At 37.7% G+C, this 20,939-nt stretch overlaps 1 long non-coding RNA gene across 1 annotated transcript; it reads right to left on the reverse strand.

The window, feature by feature from the left end:
• Nucleotides 1-1,158: 1,158 nt before the first annotated feature.
• Nucleotides 1,159-2,374, reverse strand: LOC136244711 (uncharacterized). Its single transcript, XR_010695542.1, has 6 exons — nucleotides 2,356-2,374; nucleotides 2,165-2,303; nucleotides 1,543-2,111; nucleotides 1,464-1,487; nucleotides 1,388-1,408; nucleotides 1,159-1,271 (listed from the first exon to the last, which is right to left on the reverse strand). It is a non-coding gene; the product is annotated as an uncharacterized lncRNA (long non-coding RNA).
• Between the last annotated feature and the right edge of the window lie 18,565 nt (nucleotides 2,375-20,939).

Below are 20,939 nucleotides of genomic sequence, written 5' to 3' on the forward strand. Positions count from 1 at the left end.
TATACAAAAAGTCCCAAAGCTGAAACATGGAACAGACATGTAACTGCACACTTGTTGTGTGATATGTGCTCTCTGCAAAATAATACATCATCATATCACAGTTGCATCAGTTCAATCAGTTGTATCATCATCATATCCAGGGGCATAGCCAGTAAATTATGAAAGGGGGTTCGAATTTGGAAGTGGAAATTCCCCAGGTATTACCCTACAACCAGTTTCTAGACAATAATTATGCATACACAAAATCTGCCCTTATCCAGTTGCATTAGCTGTGTGCATCTATCTAGTGAAATCTGTACTGCTGTGTAAACAGCTATGAACACTAGAGTTCCTTTTGTTGGCAAAGCATTATTTTGAGTACGAACTTTAACATTATTATTGGCTCTGCTCTCAATTTGTCACTAGACTGGCTTGTACTCCAATACATTTGAAACATCATGTGCTTGCCTCATAGCACTAAACATGGCACTAAACATTCACAAATTAAAAGTACTGACTGTTCTGTTCTCACCAACCTTTTCCTGTGACAATCATGTTGGTAAACAGTATAGCATTAACATTATTACTTTGCCGATTATGTTTGCATTATGTATGCTTGATGCTTTCAAATGCTAAAATTATGAGACCATGGTATGAACAGTACTTGTATATATCAGTTTCATAAAGCGAATTACTCTAGGACTACACTACTGTAGGATGTCAAATGTAGTCTTAGTTCAAATACTTTTATTATGGTAAATTGATCTAGGACTTCGGACAGTGAATCTCATTTAATTCTGTTTTGGACAGACTACTGCAAACATGAGACCACGGTATGTACTTCCCTGTAGTTGCATTGAATGACACTACAGTACATACTTGTGTGATACGTATTATGCCTATTGTAATGTAAGAAAGTGTCATGTTCTCAGTAATCTATGTTTGTAACATTCATGTTGACACAGTAGTTCCTCCGTGTAGACCAGGCTGCTGGATGAAAGTAAGTATATACTTTTATTGTGATATTGTATAGTAATTCATTCCAGGAATTGTGTGTCAATGCACGCTGATAGTTAACAAAACTAGTGTGTTAGCTGGAATATGTACTGAAAGAATCTTACCATAGCACGTACAGGCTTTACTGTGTTACTGTTTTGAATACTGTTTTTTTTTAATTGTAATATTATGTAAACTTTAATGAGAAGTAATGATAATTGTACATCAGATATTGCTCAGTATGATAGTGTCACATTTGTACATAATTACATAATATCATTGTGTTGGAGTTAAATCTGTAACATAAAAAAGAAAATGTGTAAACACAATAACTACTACTTAATTGCATAATGCTGAGGGTATGATCAAAATTCTGCTACAATATCACAATATTTTAGCTAAACATCCTTACGTTTCAGATCTTAACAACTCTCTGTAAAAGCAGAATAAAATATTAGCATTGGAGTACATGTGCGATTATTACATACCTTACGTCCCCAACCATTTGACATCTACAGGAAACAAATGTGACCATTATACATACCTACATAGCGTAGCAAACCGTACCTTTCCCATTCACCTTGCCAAGCCCTGTAGTGTCTACCTCTATAGACGAATTCACAACATCATGCAGCAGATACGAACAATACCAGGTCATAAGAGTAATTTACAGTATAAAAGTTATATAATACAAGTGGTCATACTGTGCTCTCATTTTTCCAGTACTCTGACGATACAGCATTTGATGGGCATCAACATCTCTCATTGGTAGTCATAGATATTTACAATATAAAACACAATATCACATAAGTATGTACATAGACTACAAAAATACCACAGGTGAAGTGTGCCACAAGTATCAGGAACCACATTACTCCTGTGATGCTGCTGTGTATTACATTATCTATGACTCCAAAGATAAAAAAAGTTAACATGATATGCATTATTTGGAAAAATATAATAACTCTACCACACGTCCAACTTGCAATAAACTCGAGAGTGTAATACTTTCAGGTAGCAAAATCCATTGGTGTAGTCAAGTAGTATCAATGTACTTGCATTGTATGCACCATGTTTTGTTTCAACCATGTTGTGTAGGCTACCATGGGCATATATACGTAATTACAAGTGTCATCCTAGTTGAGATAACAGTACATAATTATTTTTAATATACAAAATAGTTACTTACATTTAACATCTTTCACTGTATTGTTGCTCCCACCACCTTTCCCGGCCAAACTACATTCTTTGACACTTGTTTAACCATAGTTGCTACCACTTATATGTATGTATTATAACATATGTAAGTGGAGTACAAAAGTGTCAACCTAAGTTAAGTCAAAGTACACATTAAATTGTACAAACAGAATAGTTACTTACACACAATACTGCATTGTTTTTTTGTTTTTTTTTGCTGTTCCCACCACCTTCCCTGCTATACTCCACCATTAGCTCTCTATGACACTTTAGTATGTCATGGCCTCTGACACTTGTATAAATGTATGTAAATGCAATTCCAAAATGAGTCATCCTAGTTAAGTTTAACATGACTATTAATTTTTATATGCAAAATAGTTACTTACATTAGACAACTCTCTTTGCTTTGCTGTTCCCACCACCTTCCCGCTCCAAAATTAAAATTTAAGCTCAAAACTTGACTTGGCCAAATGTTCACCATATACACACTGCACACAGTAGAATTCACAAACAACTTTGTAGCATGTTTCTGTAAACTTTCATGAAGGCTCACTTGTCATGAACAGCTGGTGATTTACTAACTGCTCATAAACTGTACTGAACATGCCATGCAGTGTTCATGATAATTTGTGTCATAATTGCAGTTTTTTTTAATATCCTACTGTATATGTTTTAGTCTCCTCACTGTAATATGTGCACCTGTAGCTGACTCTGTATACGTTATTCTATGCTCTTCAATTAATTGAACTTTAGATAGAAACATACATGTACATTCAAAATTACTACACACTCCTTATCGATGACACTACATAAAAATGAGAGTGTCTTAAGTAAATATAAACACTCATGGTCGTGTAATCTCTTTGGATTTCTCTATTAATATTTGTGGCACATAACACACTCCAGGTGTTACTAATTGCACTAAAACTGTAAATATTAGTATTTAACATATGGGAAAAAACCATCATTTCAAATTCAGTGCCCCACGTTCCATTTCTTGACATGCCACTCTCATTAATGTACTGCTGCACACTTGTGCAATTTAATGGTTCTAAATAATTTGCATGTCCTTCGGAATCATGACCAACTAACAAGTGTTCAATGGAAAACATGTAACTAACTATTGCATTGCGCATTTGCATATGTTGCAATTCACAACCTGTTACAACATACGCAAGTGCACGGAAAAGACAATTACCATCAGCCTGGACATTGATAAGTGAATTTAATTCAGGCCGTGTTAAGATTACATGTGGGCCACCAGGTTGGAATTCTTTAGCACATGTAAAATGCATACCCATCCTTGAGCAAGCATTCTCCTGCCATGCTTGATTTACTTGGTAATATCGATATTCTGGCCAGGTTGTCCTATTAGGACCTATAACATTTTCAACATCAGTGATCATACAATCAGTTGAAGTTTTAGTTTTTCTGACACCTTTTAAACACTTGTCTGCCATATGCTTTCTTTTTCTGGATGACAAATTTGTAGATTTCACAGTTACAGCTTTTGTTTTGGATAACTGTTTAACACTTTTTTCTTTACCTTTCTTTTAATTTTAGTCATGGTTACTCTAACCTTTTTTTTTGGCTTTTGCAGATTAATTGCTGAAGATGGCACATTATAACAACTGTCAGCATTACAAAGGTGAGTTTTCTCAGCAGTTAAGTCTGTACAATCCACTTGTTTATTTGTGTGGGGCATAGTAGCAGTTTCGCATGTCTGGTACATTATATCAAAAGCAGCCTCCATGTTGTAATCCATAGCGGCACAGCTAATATCATCATGCTGTCTATCAGGGTATCTTACAGGTAGGCCATCATAGGCTGTTGGTCTGATTTTATCAATAAAGTCACACCATTCCAACAATTGTTTATAGTAAGGTGCTATTCTTATGGCACTGGGTGAAAAGTCCCATAGGGTTAAATCCTCAAGCTTTCGTACTCTACTGAGTGCAACATACGCTTGACCAGAAGCAAAGAAATTTTTATTTAAAGTAACTATAGCACTGTCTACTGTTAAGCCTTGTACACGATGCACAGTAACTGCATAAGCTAACTGTACAGGAAATTGTGACCGCAGTATTGAATATGAGGCACCTTTAATGTCTATTCTCTGTTTGGTTCTTGCAACAGGGTACATGTTATCAGGACTTCCTAGTTTGCACACTAATATACAGTTGGGAGTCATGTCCAATACCTCACATAGAGCTCCATTTACCCAACCTTTTGTTATTTGCAAGTTACGCCTCAATACTATACGGCAAACTTTCTTTAAAGTAATTGTATCAGGTAGACGCATGGCAGTTTGTTGCAATCTTTGTTTGTCTGCCTCTCTCAATGGCTGCCCATTACTATCTGTGTCAGTGGCCTCATATTCTTGTGTCTCACCATCTATTCGTTTCAGACACTCCTTGTTAATTGAGTCTACCTCTTTGCGCTTTGAACATATTATTACCGTTCTAGTCAAGTCCACTACATCAATATTAACATCCCTTAGCCGACTTTTCAACTTATTAGTGACTATTTCATCACACTCACCCTTTCTGATTTTAGATAGAATTAAACTTAATTCTGGGTCCTTACTCCTGACTATTTCTCTTAGTTGCAAAATACTAAATTGTGACCAGAGTTTTGTGTTAAATATATCAGTATTGGATACAGGTGGCAATTGTGCAGGATCACCAAACAATAGTACATGACGTCCACCCCATGGTTTGTATCGTCATCTTTTGTAGAAAAGCGCTTACAAAGATGTTCTATTGTTTGAAAATTTTTGCAGTCAATCATAGAAAATTCATCGCAAATTATTACATCGGTCTTTCTAAGAGCAGTTGCATCAACAGTTCCATTTTGGAGTGAACTTTTACCAGTAATGTCTAATTTAAAGAAACTGTGTATTGTATACCCATGAATTACACCAGCAGCAATGCCACTAAAGGCCAGTTTGGTTACCACCAAATTACATTGCCGTAAGTGCTCTACAACGGCACCCATAAGGAAGGACTTACCACAGCCTGCAGCACCTACCAGTGCAGCCAGTACTTGTGCATCACCACCTTGCATGCCACTTTTTAAATACTCAAATGCACGTTTTTGAGATATCATAAATTTGCTAAGATAGTCATCTAGAGGTGCATGATGTGGTGACAGCAAGTACTCCCTTCACCATCACCTAACAACTGGTCTGTCACTTCTTTGGTTTGTTCGTTATTTGTTGTTCCAATTGGTAGTGTTGATAAGAACACATCTGCATCTCCTTCATCAAGAAATCTATGTTCTAAATAAAGCTTAACAATAGATTTTATATTGTCAAAAGAGAAGCCACGGTTGACAGCATCCATTAAATTTGCCTTGGCATCATGATTTTCATCTACTAGCCCAGCTACCATTGCTGCTTTAATCCATGATGAAGGTGGATTAGTCACTATAGTATCATTTAAAGATAAGGGTACTTCTAACAAGTATTTTTTTAATTTCATAAAATGCTTCTTGGTCATCTAGGGAAATAAATCTATGTCGAGTAACACAAGCACGTGCTCGTCTCACCCAATAATTGCCCACTGTGTCTATCAACATAATCCCAGGAGTGAAAGCTTGTAACATTATATACAATGGAGTTTCTTTAATTTCACTTTCCTTATTGCACATCAATAAACTTTTGTGTAGCCAGTGTTGTTTTTCTTTAAATTTAGCTATAAATTCTCCATCAAGCAATTCAGCATTATTTATTAAGGCTGTAGCTTTAGCGATGTCATCATCACTGACACTATCACACAAAACAATATTATACCCAGCTTTTGTTAGAATATTTTTACACAGTTCTAAAATATCATCACTTAGTACATTCCCTAAAACTGAAACGATCCCAGAAATCACATTGTCATCACTACCACCCAAACTATCAACTAAAACATTTAATTTAGCATGTAATTCAATCATAAGATTGTTTCTATTTTGCAACGACATTCTTAGTTCTTCAAACTCGTCTGTGCCTTTATATCCTACATTGGGTGTCACACCTTTTTTTACACAATTTTCACCTTTACACTGCTCACCACAATTTGCTTTGCGCCACCATTGAAAATACATCGGATATGTAATATTTTGTAATTTATTATTTCTCTCCAAATAAGCTTGAAATTTGGACTTTTGGTACATATCCTCAGAATCAGCAGGTAAAAATGCAAGAGTGGCTTTATTTTTTTAAAATTTTTGTTTAGGGTTCAATTATGTTGGCAGAAATTCAACCATTCTACTAATATGATACTGGTTGAAGCCTAGCTGTACATCAATTGCTTCACAAGAGCCTACCACTCTAGTACGTAGATACTTTTCTGGATCTTTAGCATTTTCAGATAAATTGACCTGAAAACTTGGTTCTGGTTTGGATATGTACTTGGCCAGATACATTTCAAACCCATGTTTAGAAACTCTTTGTATATTCATTGAAGCTCCCCAGAAAAGGAGTATCTCTAAATTATATGGTACAACTAAGCAGTCCTCTTTACATCTACGTTTATATAGGTATCGGATACCTTCCTCATCTAGTTCCTCTACCATTTGGGGCACCTTAAACGGAAATCCATACTTACATTTACTTAGGACTTTGCCACCGTAACCTTTGAAACATCTCTCAGGGTGGCATTCCCGATGCATTTGAAATTTTTGTACCATTCGTCTAATGTACTGTGCCCTTTCATCATTGGGGTCACTGGCACGAGGTAATTCAGCCATTACAACATTTCCTGGGGCAGTACCAGGCTTAACCCACACCAAAATATGCAAGTGTATTCCACCCCTTCTTTGGTATTCTTTCTTAGTTACATAGTCCATAACTTCACCTACTGGGCTAGATTTTTTATCCAAAAGCATGTCCATGAATGCACTAAATCTTTTCTCAGCACCAAGTACAGACTCTAAAGGGTGAGGGCCAACAGATTCTCCATTGTTACCTTTAGTGGAAAGGTCACTAAGTTCCCACGGTTCAGCACTGGCTCCCCAACCTTTCCTAATGGTTGCTTGAATTTGTGGCCAGTTATCGTTTGGAGACAAAGTGATAAAATAGTCAGGAACTCCAAGCTGTTCAACCGTAGCTATAAGGTCATACCCAAAAGATTTCCAATATTATTTCGATCCTGGAATTATGCGTGGGACATCACTGCCATATGAAGCATAGTTATCATTTTCCGTAGCACTGTCTGCTGCTAGTACATTGCCAGCAGTTAGATTTTGCTCTAGTTTACTAACTGCTATTATTTTTTTACTATTGTACTGTCGCAGTCTTATTTTAGTCATATAATCAAACATAAAAAATGGGAAATTTTGATCATTTGAAAAATAACATCTACAGTCCAGTAACTTGGTTTTAGTAAATTGTGATAGCCCGTGGGCACACTTGTAAAACCATCCACCTTTGCCATATGGAAAAAGGTGTGGAAAAGTTTTTTCTAACAAATATTTTTGCCCGTATTGTACACTGGTGGATTCTCTCAGTTGCTCTATGTTTTCGTGTACTTCATCAATTAGGTGTGGCTTAGGGTTTTGAATACCAGCAATATCCATCTCACCATACAACGGTGAGTATTGTTCAAAATAGTCAGAGTCAACAGGAAATGCCAATCCTAATGCTTCACTCTCTAATATTTTATTTTGATCAAGTTTTAAAAGCTCAGGATTGACGATTTCCTGCCTAACGTACCTATATAGAGTTTCAAAGCGTGCTAGGAAGTCTTTGTATAGGTGATTATTTTTCTTAAGCCAATGTAAAGCCAGTCTGATTCTTTCATATGCCTCTGAATTCTTTACTAACCTATCACTTAAATCTTCATTAATCAATAGGAAACCAAACAATCCATAGTAGTGTCTATCTAGTTTGTGCAAGGAGTTTACTTCACCTTGAATATGTCTCCACTGGTGCTTTTTGGCATCTTTCACAGTGGTGGAAAAAATTCCACGCAAAGCTACCTGACACTGTTTATAGGGTTTTTCAAATTCAATATGACTTCAGGAAATGTCATTTTCCATTCTTTTATGGGCAATTTTTCATCTAAATATCCTATATGAAATTTGTAGTCTGAAGGGCACTTAAACGTTTTACATACAGCACATGCATACAATTTACCACTTTTATGACGGTACTCAAGTAAACCTTTACCAGCAGTTGACAATGCTTCCTGATACGCTACTGCTGGTATTTGTTCCTCAGTTAAATTGATGTCTACTAGGTTGGTATGACTGTTATCTACCCTGGACCAAAGTATACTCCCACAACAATAACACATTCCTATTGCCAATGGTTTTGAATCAAAACGTTTTTGTTGTTCGATACATTTCTTTGCTTTAGCTAACAGTTCATCAGTAAGTGATAGGCAACCTTCATCTGTGTCATACCGTTCAATTTGTTTATCATTTTGTGTTAATACTCCTTTAGGTTTACTATATATGACTGGTCTTCCACATGACACATGGAAACCAGCTTCTTCAGTGGTACCTACAGTACGACCTGTAGATACCCCATATCCTGTATCTGCAGTGGTACCTACTCTACGACCACTTGATACCTTAAAGCCTGTTTTTGCATTAGTTCCAATTGGTCTACCCTTCTTTTTGACTATCTTGTATCCACATTCACATAACATCTTTTTAACATTTATTTTTTCATTACAATTTGGACAAGTAATACATAACTTTGGTCCAGGATTTCTCTCTACATCTCCTGCCTGGAGCAGCAGGAGGCAGGCAATTAAAACCAGATGGATATTTATACATTTCTTAATTAAATGAACTGCTTTATCTAAATGGTACTGACGTAAAGGTGCTACATAACGATAGTTATGTCTCCATCGCCTATTGAGGTTGCATCCAATGGAAATTCGCCACTGATTTAAATCAATCATGTTGCTGCTTACTTCTTCACACCAAAAGATATAAAATAACACAATGTGTATATTAACAGTAGCTAAAATTTTTCAACAATTTATGGTGAATTTGTTGCAAAGTGTGTGTGTGCTTATTTTTCCATACTCACCCACATGAACAAAACCATTAAATGGTTATTAAAGCAGCCTGTATGTAAATTAAGAATTCTGTGTTGAACTTTTGCTACATAAGTTATCTTTGCTCTGTGGAGGGTGTGTTGACTTTACAGAATGTGTGAATTACCTTCCCTTAAAATTTTAAAGGCATTTAACTAATGAAACAACTGAAATACATACTCTAGAAGACTATGGGAACAAGGTATCCGTTCGGAGGGGCCATCCCGCACTTACGTGAAAGACAATGTACGTCAGCCTTGTGGCTTTGTGGAGGGAAATAAAATGATACACAAACTATAAAACAGCTGATAAGATTTTTACGTGGTTATAGGCTTACACGGTGTCTCTACACACCGCACACCTGCAGCAGCTGGACGGATACGCTGCAAATTTATTTCGAACTGTGCCAAACTTAGTTATCACACCATATTCAAATTACAATATTGTAGGACTACTTAGAACTAACCTTTTATAAAACAAACGTCGACAGTAAGCAACTCTATGAACTGCAACGTAAACGAATTTCAATGGATAAACCTCGAGATAAACAATAGAATTTAACTTTGCGGTGCGTATCACTTGTTGCTATGTACTATATACCAGTACAGGTTTTACTAGTATATACGCGCGGTGCAAACAGGTTGTGCTAGTAGAACTGCTTGTAACTAACGCGTGGGTCGGTTGTCAAGAACTGTAATGGACGGCGTCTATTAGAAAACCTAAATCATTAACAAAGGCACTGGAGAAAAAATCCATAGTTAATTTTTACGTTCATGTATCGTCTAACACAACCCGGGTAAGAATTCGTGGCTACAAAATAATTGTGCAGTGGCTATGCCACTGCACAACGGTGTTGAAATGAAAAACAGATGTCAAATTTTTTTTTAGAATCAGATGTCAAAAAATTCTTTAGAATCCACTCTTTGTACTCTCATAGAACATTCATCAATTTAGAGTCTAACTTATTAGTACCTGAAAAAGAAACACTAACAGTTTGCCTAGAAATTTAGCATGGTTAACGTTACAGATGTTAATAGTGTTTCTATCTAGTCTGCCCCTCTACATAGAGAGGGTCTGGTAACTTTACAGATGTCATTAAACAGTGATGTCGCAATAATGTTAGCAGGGGCATATGGAGGGGAGTTTGAAACCCTCTAGATTTTACACTGTACTTGAAACATTAAGAAATTGAAACTTCAGGGTTCCAGAATCTGGAATTTGTCATGGAACAGGACACATTTTAAACTTTTATCTTAGTTAAATAACAGTTTTTCAAATGATAGCAATACTCTTGAAATTTATAGTTGACTATGATCAGCTGGTTGCTATTAGATACCAAATGTGTTGACCTGTGTAGGTGATACCGACTGTGTTGACCGGTGAATGTGACTTGAATTTTATATTTGAACATGACCAGCTGGTTGCTATTAGATACTGGATGTGTTGACCTGTGTAGATGACTTGAATTTTTATATTTGACTATGACCAACTGGTTGCTATTAGATACTGGATGTGTTGACCTGTGTAGGTGACTTGAGTTTTATATTTGACCATGACCAGCTGGTTGCTATTAGATACCGAATGTGTTGACCTGTATAGGTGATTTGAATTTTATAGCTGACTATTATCAGCTGGTTGCTATAAGATATCAAATGTGTTGACCTGTGTAGGTGATACCGGCTGTGTTGAACAGTGAATGTGACTTGAATTTTATATTTGAACATGACCAGCTGGTTGCTATTAGATTCCGAATGTTTTGACCTATGTAGGTGACTTGAATTTTATATTAATTGTCGCTCAGAACAACTTTGCCACTTCATCATAAAGGATCACATTTGGAAATATCAAGGTAGCCAAAGGTTGGTGAAATTGTGATATTACAAGATGAGAATATGCAGCGCAGGACGTGGAAGTTGGCTTTGATTAAAGAATTTATCCATAGTAAAGATGGACAGATACGTTCGTGAAAATTGAATTACCTAATAAACAAGTACTTTCCAGAGCCATTAATCACTTATATCCCTTAGAGATACAAGCTGCCTCTGATTTGACTCAAGCAAACTCACATACAAATAAAATTGAAAAAGATTTGAAATTGTCTAAACCTCCACTTAGAGCTGCAAGTATTGAAGCTCGTAAGAGAATTGCATTACAGATGGACAATCAACCAGTGATGGTGGCATTCTCTTACCCCGGGGAGTGTCTTGGTCATGATGATATTAATTAAGTCATTGACACTTATTTTATGTCACATTACATCATGAACATTGTTTAATATTACGTAATGTTAAATGTGTATAAAAGTGCTGTAAACACATTATTAAATCAGTGGTGGCGAACTGGCTGGTGTTGTCACTGCAGCCAAACTGGCTGGTGTTGTCGCTGGTGGTGCAGGTATCACGGATGACCTTGAGGAACTAGTTGCTGGGACCTCTAGAGAGCTACACCCTACTTCAGAGGTAGGTGTAACGAATAAAATAGTACCTGTAAATTGTAAAATATAAGTGATTATACACTTTATTCTGATTTGCATACTGCATCTTTTGTTTTTCTTTTTTATTGTTGGCTTTTCTGCTTCATTGTTCTCTTTATTCTCTTTACGTTTCCTATTTTTTTGTTTTTTTTGTAGTTGGTGTTGCTGGAGTGATACCTGGTGGAACCCATTCATCAGTGACCAACTTGTCTTCTAGCTTGTCCATTTCAATTTTACTGCCTGGAATATAATGTTGTATATTATTTTATATATAAATTGTGTTACCTCTAGCAACCACAGTGTCTATATATTTCCTTTTTCCAACCTCACACTTCTCCCCTATGGCCACTTTTTCTGGCTTTACTTTTGTAGCACTAATGGAAGAAACGCTTCCCTCTGGCCAATAAATTACGTAATGGCTGTAGCATTCTAAAAGGAAGTTGCATAATATTAACACGTTATGCATAAATGGACTAGTGGTTGTGTAAAGTTTATTCAACAAATTACTCTAATCATAGATAGTATACCACAGACACAGGATAGGAAACGCCAATACACTTACACGACTTTCTCACTTACCATCCTCGCCATGGCTATCAACACGTTCGGAAGGTGTCGACGATCGTGAAGTGGAGCTAGTTTACGTAAATGTAGCAAGAGCGCATTGCGCGAAACGTGTTGCCTGCCTCGTGGTGGATTTTTGTGAGGTTCATCCTGCTATTGTACGCTCATCCCTGTGGAAAATCTTCGGATTAACAAAGAATCAGTGTCAGATGGTCTCTCTGGTACGTTTATTCATTAATATTTAGCTGTTCTGGCTCTTTAACATACTTTGAGTACCTGTAACTCGTTTATTTCTGCTTGGATTGATGCATGGTTTGGGGTTTACAGTGCACGGTTGTAACATAAAAAATATTTTGTGTGGTAGTATTCCAAGTCCATTCGAGTTGGTGTGTATTTTCAATAGAGAATTTTGTGTACCCATACCAACGTGAGCATTTGGTGTGCATGGGCTCTTACAGCGTTTTATGGTTGTGTAATCATTGGTGTGTGAGGTTTGAATGTTAAAAATTATAAAAAAAATTCGGTTTCTGCATACAGAGGGTTGATGACTGATGCCACGGAGGTTGAAGCTCTATACGCCTAAGGGCACCTCAAGGAAGAAGCTTAAGTCTTCATCCACTACTCCAGTGTCATCCAACACTCCAGTTAGTTCAAGTGATGAAGATGAACAGCCTACTGATTCAACCTGCACAGTTGGCACAGAGTGTTGATGTTTCCACACAAACAGATGATCTCATTTGTGCTGATGAATTGCTCGATGAAGTACAGCCAGAACAGACCGATCGTATCTGTGAAGGAAACAATGACATTAAGTTTCATCCATTGGTAATTCAACACAGTGGTATATTTAGAAATTCACAAGGTGCGTGTTGTTTGTATAGCTGTGTGCAATCTGTATTTTCATAGGTTCTGGAGTAGTAGCATATTATGACCAAAGCTATTCTACAATTCGGCATGTTACCTGCTTGTGGACCCTCCCAACATCCTCATCAGGTCCCAGATGCAAGAACTGTATTCAGTATCGCAATGTTTTACGTAGTGCCCTTAACCGGTTATTAAAGAAGCAGCAAGAAATGTCCACTTCATTGTGTGATCCATCCAGTCACACAAATCTTCGTTGGCTTACACATCCAGAGAAAGATCAGCGAATCAAAAACCTGCAAGATGTTGTTCGCAGTAAAGAGAGGAAAGCAGGCAAAGATAGACAAGGTCATACAAGATGAAGGGATAAAGGTGGATACAGCTACACACAAGTCTCAAAATTCATCACAAGAGGGCGCAGAGTCTGATATTAGCTTTCACCGCATCTTTTGGGAGCAACAATTTAAGGCAGCATCCTTGAAGGATAAGCGGCAAATGCGTTGGAATCCAGCCATAATCAGATGGTGCCTATATTTACATCATCGCTCAAGTGGCTGCTACTCAACACTGAGAAACACTGGCGTGATATCCCTTCCTTCTGAACGTACTTTAAGGGACTACCGACATTTTGCATCTTCTGTGTGTGGGTTTTCTACAACAACAGATTTACAGCTTTTGGATCAGGTCCAGCAACAAAAACCTGCTCACTTGGCAAAATACGTTGGTTTAGTTATTGATGAGATGTACGTTAAAGAAGGCCTGGTTTTTGAAGTCTACTGGATCCTTGGTTGGATACTCAGATTTGGGAGAAGTGAACAACTTACTTGCAGCAGTCGAACAACATTCTAAAGAACCTGATGCAGCACAGCAAAGACCATTAGCAAAGTACATGTTAGTTTTTATGATAAGAGGGCTCTTCAATAGCCTGAAATTCCCTTATGTACAGTTTCCTGCCTCAAGCACTAAGGGTGCCCAGCTATTTCCGTTACTCCACAAAGCCTTAGCTCGTATGTCCCGTTTGGGATTGAAGGTAGTAACTGTCACTTGTGATGGAGCTAGTGATAACAGGCGGATGTACTCACTTCATGGAACTGGGAAGAAATTGACCTACAAAATGATCAATGTGTTTAGTGCAGGAAAGGATCCGATCTTTTCCATCTCAGACCCTTCTCATTTGATTAAAACCATAAGGAACTGTTTTGCCCGAGGAAAGCTATGGGTAAATAATGTCGTAATTAAATTGTGTGTTTTACTCTTTTTTATGTCCTTTAGTGCAATGGGTACTCGATCGATTGGAAGCATGTGATAGACCTGTATCACAGAAATGCTGGGGTAAAATCTGCTTCTCCTGGTCTTTCGTTAGTGCCAAAGCTAACCTACGAACACATTCACCTCACCAATTTTTCCAAGATGAGAGTGGATTTGGCTGTACAAGTATGTAATTAAATATATGGGTTTTTAACCATTAAATACATGTCAGGTTCTGAGTGGTTCTGTGTCTAATGCATTGATGATGACTGGTGGGGGGCAGGCTTTTGAGACGGCTTATTTTATCCAAGATGGATAAATTCTTTGACTGCTTTAACGTCTCTTCCTACACTGCTGGAAAGAAGAACAGAAAACCATTTCACCAACCATACCGCAGTGCAAATGACTTCTGGCTTGCTGTATGTTCATACTACACACAGATTGCATGCTAAGTATGTATTTTTTCTTTAGTTTCTAAAGGAGTTGATACTGTACCTTAACCAATGGGAGAAGACTGTGAGAGATAGGACTGACTGTGAAGAAGATGATAAGAAACACATGTTGCTTAGCTCAATAACGAGCAAAGGAATTCGGATGACAGGTACTGGTATATATTATATAGCCAAAACTTTAAACTGTTTTTCATTGCAGTGTCTTCATTTCTGGAATTGATTCCATACCTTTTTTTCTATTGAAGGGGTCTCCAGCTTCTTAAGTGAAAAGCTGAGCCAAGATGCTTTGAAAAAGTTTTTTTGGAATTCAACGTCAGCAGGGAAGAAGCAATGAAAATCCTACAGTTGCCCAGTTCATCAAAAACACACAAGGGATTAGAGTGATTAATTCTATCTGGTTGAAGGACATAACTGGGAATTGTAGAGGATGCAAAAGAAAAGCATACGATTTGGAATCAGTTGACGTTGAAGACTTGAACAAGCCACTTAAGAAGAGACGCTGCCGCCACCAATCAGAATAATTACATTTGTACTTGTGACATACTTAAAATTCAATAGTGTAATTGTGATGTAAAGTGTAACAATGATTCATCAAATTATGATTGCTGTAAAGTACTGCAAAAAGCTCTAGATTTCCCTGTGCTTTTCTTTTGCTCCTGCTTGTGCTATTCCACGACTCCTTTGGCAAAAGCAAATTCTCGGACTGTGATGTATTTTTCAACCAGCAGCTTCAAGCATAAATCAGCACATTCATTGCTTTCTTGTTGGCCTGCCAGTAAAACAGTAAAACAAAACGTCATCATCGCTTAATATGGCGTCAGACAGTTTGCTTCTAAAAGTGCTGTCCATTTCAGTGATTTTATTCACATTCAGATGTCTTCTTATGCAACTTTCAATTGCATAGAAACATCGATGGGCTTCAGTGGTGATCTTTACAAGTCCATCTCTGTCAATAGCATTTATCCAGGCTTGCCCATGTTCATAAGTGTCAGCATTAATAGTACCATCTGCAGTTAAGTCACTAAGTATTGCCTTTACTCCATCATTGCAGGTATCCCGAACTTTGCGGATTAAGTAGCCACCAATGTAGCGCACTGCATTTTCTTCTTCAAAAGAAAGCGGCACATCAGTCTCTGGCATTAAGTTTGTTGACAAATTAAAACTCTTGGACACATGTTGTTTTATTATTAAATCAAACAACTCATCAGTTATGTGCTGAGATTATTGCTGGTTAAATATTTCTCCCAAGTATCTTAAAAAGATTGTAGAATTGTAAGCTTGTAATACATATTCCACAAACGCTCGTCATTCAGTACGTTGGACCCACGCTTCTTTGCTTTCAGAATAATGTTTTCCAGCTTTCCAACAAGCCAATAAGAGAATTCTTTTGAGCTGGGAGAAGGTTGTTGGAGAATCTCTGCCAATGAATGGGCAGTTCCTAGGCACGAATTTGCTTCCTCCGTTGGTATTTCAAAGCTGTCGTTGCTTTTAATGCTCGCCAGCACTTCTTGAAGTAATACAACTGGATGTGTTAAATAGTGGCGTTTCCTATCCCGTGTCTGTGGTATACTATCTATGCTCTAGTGCTACGGGGATATCCCACAAACCACTAATGGCTTACCAGTTTCTTCGTTTATTAGCGCCATTGCTCGTCGAGCACCCACGGGTCTTTCGCCTTCCATATTATCCTCTGCAAGTCTTGAAAAAGACAGTACTAGGACCGCCTTTTCTTTATAAGGATGGTTTTGCACCTTTTCGCGTTCATAAAAACGGTTGCGCAATCGTTTTTACGTCATAGTTTAAACGCTTGCATCATAGTTTAAACGATTATACAGTCGTTTTTTTCTTTTGAAACACTATCGTTTAAAAGACTACTCAATCGTAATAACCGTTGAACATATACAAAATTACAATCGTTTTTAAAAAACAAAATATTAACTTTATTTTGTCCCCTACTGTAGTTGACTATGATAAGCTGGTTGCTATTAAATAACCAGATGTTTGACCAGTTTAGGTGAATAGTTGAATATACCAGATATGTTGACCTGTGTAGATGACACCGGATGTGTTGACCCATGTAGTTAATATAATATGAAATTTATATTTGACTATTAACAGCTGGTTGCTATTAGATACCGAATGTATTGACCTGTGTAGATGACTTGAATTTTATATTTGACCATCACCAGCTGGTTGCTATTAGATACCGGATGTGTTGACCTGTGTAGGCGTCTTGAGTTTTATAGTTGACTATGACCAGCTGGTTGCTATAGATACTGGATGTGTTAACCGGTGTAGGTGACATGAAATTTATAGTTGACTATGATAAACTGGTTGCTATTAAATACCAGATGTTTTGACCAGTGTAGGTGACATGAAATTTATAGTTGACTATAAGCTGGTTGCTATGTTTTGACCAGTGTAAGTGACTTGAATTTTATAGTTGACTATGACCAGCTGTTTCTATAGATACCAGATATGTTGACCTGTATAGTTAATATAGCATGAAATTTACATTTGACTATTAACAACTGGTTGCTATTAGATACCGAATGTATTGACCTGTGTAGCTGACTTGAATTTTATATTTGACCATGACTAGCTGGTTGCTATTAGATTCCGAATGTGTTGACCTATGTAGGTGACTTGAATTTTATATTTGACCATGACCAGCTGGTTGCTATTAGATACTGGATGCGTTGACCCGTGTAGGTGACTTTATTTTATATTTGACCATGACCAGCTGGTTGCTGTTAGATACTGGATTGGTTGACCTGTGTTGATGACTTGAATTTTATATTTGACCATGACCAGCTGGTTGCTATTAGATACTGGATGTGTTGACCTGTGTAGATGATTTGAATCTAATAGTTGACTATGACCAGTTGGTTGCTATTAGATATCAAATGTGTTGACCTGTGTAGGTGATACCAGCTGTGTTGACCGGTGAATGTGACTTGAATTTTATATTTGAACATGACCAGCTGGTTGCTATTAGATTCCGAATGTGGTGACCTATGTAGGTGGCTTGAATTTTATATTTGACCCTGACCAGCTGGTTGCTATTAGATACCGGATGTGTTAACCGGTGTAGGTGACATGAAATTTATAGTTGACTGATGAGCTGGTTACTATTAAATACCGGATGTTTTGACCAGTGTATGTGACTTGAATTTTATAGTTGACTATGACCAGCTGTTTCTATAGATACCAGATATGTTGACCTGTGTAGACAACACCGGATGTGTTGACCTGTATAGTTACAGGTTTTTGCAATTGAATTCGGCGACTTTGCAATCGAATTCGTCCCGTTTGCAATTGAGTTCGTCGATTTTGCAATTGAATTCGTCCCGTTTGCAATTGAATTCGTCCCGTTTGCAATTGAATTAGTCGCTTTTGCAATTGAATTCGTCGCTTTTGCAGTTAAATTCGTCCATAACAAGAATGGCAGCTGGAGCAAACATGAAAACATGATGTAGCAGCTGCTACAAGAACTTGTTCAAGTACAACAGTAGTAAACAACTTTTTATAAGGCAATAATTCTTCCTCTACAGCCTCTCCAACAACATTCCAAACTCTACTACGCCATTCGCGATGGGTGTGGTCACTCGCGAGCAAGCTAATTAACTTGTCAGACAGCTATCAACTTCGCGTACTACCAGCTTCAATTACCTTCTACTGTCTCAAGCGTAACTCTCCAAGGCATAAATAGTTCATCTCTTAATGAACGGGTTGGTTTCTTGGAGCCATTTTGTTTATGACGAATTGTAATGCAAACGCGATGAATTCTATTGCAAAACCGACTAATTCAACTGCAAAAGCGACGAATTCAATTGCAAAACCGACGAATTCAATTGCAAATGGGACGAATTCAATTGCAATACCGACGAATTCAATTGCAATACTGACAAATTCAATTGCAAACGGGACAAATTCAATTGCAAAGGCGACGAATTCAATTGCAAAAACCTGTAATATAGTATGAAATTTACATTTGACTATTAACAACTGGTTGCTATTAGATACTGAATGTATTGACCTGTGTAGATGACTTGAATTTTATATTTGACCATGACCAGCTGGTTGCTATTAGATTCCGAATGTGTTGACCTATGTAGGTGACTTGAATTTTATATTTGACCATGACCAGCTGGTTGCTATTAGATACTGGATGCATTGACCTGTGTAGGTGACTTGAATTTTATAGTTGACTATGACCAGTTGGTTGCTACAGATACCGGATTTGTTTACCAGTCTAGGTGACATGAAATTTATAGTTGACTTTGATCAGCTGGTTGCTATTACATACCAAATGTGTTGACCTGTGTTGGTGACTGGAACTTTATAGTTGATTATGACCAGTTGGTTGCTACAGATACCGGATCTGTTGACCGGTGTAGGTGACTGAATCTTTATAGTTGACTGTGATAAGCTGGTTGCTATTAGATACCGAATGTGTTGACCGTGTAGGTGACTGGATCTTTATAGTTGACTGTGATAAGCTGGTTGCTATTAGATACCGAATGTGTTGACCTGTGTAGGTGACTTGAACTTTAAATGACCAGCTGGTTGCTGATACGAAGGGTAGGTTTTTATTACTCTGTACAAATCCCATGTGCTCAAGTGAGTGTGTCGTACCTCCTCTGTGAGTATGCAAGACCACCGGCGATCCATATAGACAAACTGGCAGCAGCTGGTTTTTAGCTGAAAGGAGACTACTGAACTAGGTTGTCGTAGGCCGCTTCCTGCTGCACACATTGACAATCTACGACCACCATTTTGTCGTGTTTCTGATTCGAGGTGGTAGTCTACCCCGCCGCACGAGGCAAAATTTAAATTTAGAAATAACGGATTAATGATGTTTTGGTTACTAACGTTGGAAATGCTCAAAGCAAGCATTGATAAGATGGTCGGCGTGACAGAGAAGACCACTAGGGGCTATTACAAATCCCTAAATCACCACGTGTTCAAGCAGTCCAGGCACGCAGCGGTAGCTACTAGTGCGAGATGACTCCACTGAAGAAGATAGCGATGGATATGTGCTTAAGCATGAAGACAGAATTCTCATCAAGAAGCCTAACGCCTCTAAAACTCTTGGCAAAATAACTTCAGTGTCTGTTGGAGACAAAGAGAAGCATATACATGAAGGAATGGTGGTGAGCATATGCGGTAGCTACTTCAGAGTATTGTCGTAAACTATGTTTATTGCAGTTCAGATGTGACAATGGCAAGCTGTGGCTTGGGCTGCAGAGCTTTGAAATGGATAAGAATGCTATCTCAATGAAATTCACCGTTAGTACAGCAGAAGCATTTGTAGATGTTTGGAGCACATTGAGGTCATCTTTGAGACAGCCCCTATCTGATATTGACAATTGTGGGTATACTCCATCTAGAGAATTGCCAACTACTCCTACTGCTCCATTGATACAAACAAGTCCACCAGCTGTTCATGCAGTCCAGGAATCTAATGGCCGAAGAAGGTCTACAGAAGGTCGAATTGAAAATGATCCTAAGGCAAAGTGCCTAAAGAATATACCACAGACTATAGATGAAGGCATTGAAAATTTCAAGCAGGGTAAGTCGCTTTAATTAAAGCATAAACTTTGTGCACCTGATTGGAATTGTCACAGTGGAATCCCATTTAATAGACTGTGTTATGGTAAAATACATATGTACGTAGAACCGGAAGGGATAAAATGTACAGATGTCCCGCTTCAAATCTTAGAAAGATCCTATAGAAGGGTAGAAATGTGTAAGGTAGTGTAGAAAGCATTAAATAGAATGCCATACAGAATTTTTTAGACTATGCACGTGTTTAGTTTTCCAAAAACTGTGTGTATTATCAATCTATCTTTCTTCGTCCACTTGAGCAAAGCACAATAAGTATTAAAATCAGCCTGTTTACAAGAAATTAAGGCTAAACAAAGCCTTTAATGAATTTCTCTGAGGTAAGCTTTGGCTAGAAGGTGGGTTTCGTTTTCAAGGTTAACACTGGGCGTAGTGACTTCCCACAAACTTCCGAGACTGGCTTTTTTTTGGTTCCACAACTGAAAAACACGCTAGTAGGCCTTGTAGGCTAAAGGTGGATGCAACCTGTTCATATGCAAAGAATATTAAAGAGCAGCTCTGAGA

The sequence above is a fragment of the Dysidea avara genome, chromosome 14 (genome assembly GCF_963678975.1).
Source record: "Dysidea avara chromosome 14, odDysAvar1.4, whole genome shotgun sequence".
NCBI classification, from domain to species: Eukaryota; Metazoa; Porifera; class Demospongiae; order Dictyoceratida; family Dysideidae; genus Dysidea; species Dysidea avara.